This window comes from Pongo abelii, chromosome 2 (assembly GCF_028885655.2).
Source record: "Pongo abelii isolate AG06213 chromosome 2, NHGRI_mPonAbe1-v2.0_pri, whole genome shotgun sequence".
NCBI lineage: Eukaryota > Metazoa > Chordata > Mammalia > Primates > Hominidae > Pongo > Pongo abelii.
In genome coordinates, this window is record NC_085928.1 from 21788291 (window position 1) to 21791623 (window position 3333).

General features: G+C 30.1%; 1 protein-coding gene and 1 long non-coding RNA gene across 4 annotated transcripts in view; both read left to right on the forward strand.

Annotated features, from left to right (window-relative positions):
- LSAMP (limbic system associated membrane protein) overlaps positions 1-3333 on the forward strand; it is a 648138-nt gene that overhangs the window by 120073 nt on the left and 524732 nt on the right. The gene's annotated exons all lie outside the window — the stretch shown is intronic.
- The window catches only part of LOC134760986 (uncharacterized), a 49324-nt gene that overhangs the window by 19738 nt on the left and 26253 nt on the right, over positions 1-3333 (forward strand). The window lies entirely within an intron of this gene.

Genomic DNA, 3333 nt, shown 5'->3' on the forward strand with positions numbered 1-3333 from the left:
TGATTACTGTAGTTGTGTAGCAATATTTGAAATCAGGAAGGGTGAGTCCTCCAGTTTTGTTTTCGTTTTTAAATACTGTTTTGACTATTTGGGATCCTTTTGATATTCCATATAAGTTTTAGCATGTGTTTCTTCTATATCTGCAAAAATGACATCAGGATTTTGATAGAGATGGCATTCATTCTGTACATTGCTTTAGTTAGTATTGACATCTAACAATATTAAATCTTTCAATCCATGAACATGGAGTGTGTTTTCATTTGTTTATATCTTCTTTAATTTCTTTCAGCAAAGTTTGTTTTCATCATATATTCTTTCACTGACTCCGTTAATTGCTAAGCATTTTATTTTATGCTATTGTAAATAACATTGGTTTTGTAATTTCCTGTGTAGATTATTCATTATTATTATTACATAGAAATGCTAGATTTTTGTGTGTTAACTTTATATCCTGCTACTTTGCTAAATGTGTTTATTCTCACAGGTTTTTTGTGGAACTATTAAGATTTTCTATATATAAAATTATATGCAAATGGACATAATTTTATTTCTTTCTTTCCAATATGGATTCATTTTCTTTCTTTATCTTGCCTAATTGATCTGGCTATAACTTCCAGTACTATGTTGAATAGAAATAGTGAAAGTGCAAGTCCTTGCTTTGATTCTTACACAGGAAAAGCTTTCAGTCTTTCACCATTGATAATGTTTGCGGTGTGTTTTTCATATATGGCTTTACTTATGTGGACGTAGTTTCTAGTTGTCAAGTGTTTCTTTTTTTCCATAAAAGGGTGTTCAATTTTGTAAACTATCATCTTTACATCAACTGAGATAATCAGGTGTTTTTTATTTTCCTTCATTCTGTTAATGTGATATATTACGCTGATTGACTTTTTGTGTGTGTTGAATCATTCTTGCATTCTTGCCTGAAATAAATTTTGCTTTGTCATGGTGTAAAATCCTTTCAATATGCTGCTAAATTCAGTTTTCTAGACTTTTGTTCAGGATATTTGCATCAATCTTCATAAGGGATGTTGGTCTTTTGTTTCATTTTCTTGCAATGTCTTTGTCTGGCTTAGCTATCAGGGTAATGCTGGCTTCGTAGAATGAGTTGGGGTGTTCCGTCCTCTTTGATGTTTTGGAAATGTTTGAGAAGGATTGGTGTTAGTTCTTTAAATCTTTAAGTAGAATTCATGAATAAAGACATAAGTTCCAGGGTTTTTATTTCTTAGAAGATTTTGGATTACTAATTTAATATCCTTGCTAGTTATAGATCTATTCAAATTTTCTACTTTCTCATGATTTGGTCTTGGTAGGTGTTGTGTTTCTAGAAATTTGTTCATTTCAGCTAGGTTTTCTAATTTGTTGGCATCTGATTGTTAATAGTATTGACTTCTAATTTTTTTTTTGTTTCTGTAGAATCAATAGTAATGTCCCCACTTTCATTTCAGATTTTAGTAATTTGGATCTTTTCTCTTTTTTCTTAGGCCTTATAGGTAAAGATTTGTCATTTTCATTCATCTTCTCAAAGAACACATTTTTTGCTTTATTATTTTTTATATTGTTTCTTCTATCTCTAGTTTGTTTATCTCTAATCTTTATTATTTATTTCCTTCTTTCTTCTAGCTTTGGATTTAATTTGTCTTTTTTTAATTTCAAAATTTGTAAAATGAGTTTGTTTTTTAATTTTTTAAATATAAATGTTCATAGCATAAATTTTCTCAGCACTGCTTTCAATATGTCCCATATGTTTTGATGTATTGTATTTATGTTTTCATTTGTCTCTAAGTATTTTTTAATTTCACTTGTGATTTCTTCCTCAATCTATTGATTATTTAAGAGTGTGTTGTTTAATTTCCACAAATTTGTGAATTTTCCAGTTTTAGTTATTTTATTGATTTCTAACTTCAATCTATTTTGTTGAGAAAAGATACTTGTATGATATCTTTTTTTTTTTTTTTTTTTTTTTTTTTGAGATGGAATCTCGCTCTGTCACCCAGGCTAGAGTGCAGTGGCACGATCCTTGCTCACTGCAACCTCCGTCTCCTGGGTTCAATTCTGTGCCTCAGCATCCTGAGTAGCTGGGATTACAGGTGCCCACCACCACACCTTGCTAATTTTTGCATTTTTAGTAGAGAAGGGGTTTCACCATTTTGGCCCAGCTGGTCTTGAACTCCTGACCTCATGATCCACCTGCCTCAGTCTCCCAAAGTGCTGGGATTACAGGTGTGAGCCACCACACCCGGTCTATTTTCTTAAATTGATTGAGACTTCCTTTGTGGCCTAATGTAGGTCAATCATTAAAAATATCCCAGGGCACTTGAGAAGAATATATACGTTGTTAAGTGGACAGAGTATTCTGAATATGTCTGGTAGATCTAGTTGATTTATTGTGTTTGTTAGGTCCTATATTTTCTTACTTATCTTTAATCTGATTGTCCTATTGTTGACAGTTAGGTATTTAAGTCTACAACTATTATTGTATACTGTCTATTTCTCCCTTTAATTCTGTAGTTTTTATTTTATATATTTTGAAGATTTATTATTAGTTATATAAATGTATATATTTTTTATATCTTCCTACTGTATTGAACAGTCTATTAATATATAATTCCCCTTGTTATTTCTTATAAACTATTTTCTTTTAAGTTCGTTTTGTCTGATACTGGTAGAGCCATCCTGGCTCTCTTTTGATTACTATTTTCATGGAATATATTTTTCTATTCTTTCACTTTTCAACCTATTTGTGTCTTTGAATCTAAAGTAAGTTTCTTGTAGGCAGCATATAATTGCATCATGTATTTTTATGCATTCTACTAATCCATATATTTTTACTTGAGAGTTTAATCAATTTACATGTAAAGTAATTACAGATAGGAACAGATTTACTTCTATCTTTTTGCTACTTATTTGCTATATGCCTCATAACTGTTTTTGTCCCTCATTTTCTGCATTATTCTCCTTTTGCATTTAGTTCATTTTTCTCTAAAGAAATGTTAAATTCCTTTCTCATTTTCTTTTGTGCATATTCTATAGAATATTTTGTGGTTAGCATGGGAACTATATTTAACATTCTAAAATTGAAGCACTCTAATTTGGATTTATATCAGTTTAACTTCAGTGACATACAAAACCCTGCTCCTTTACAGCTTCACCACCACCTCTTTCAGTTGTTGATGTCAAACAATTTTATCTTTACACATTTTGTGCCCCAAAAATAACCTAATAATTATTTTAAATGCATTAGTTATTAAAATTATGTGTAAATAAAATGTACAGTTATAAACCAAAGTTTCAATAATACTGTCATTTATATTAATAATTTCTATCATGCAG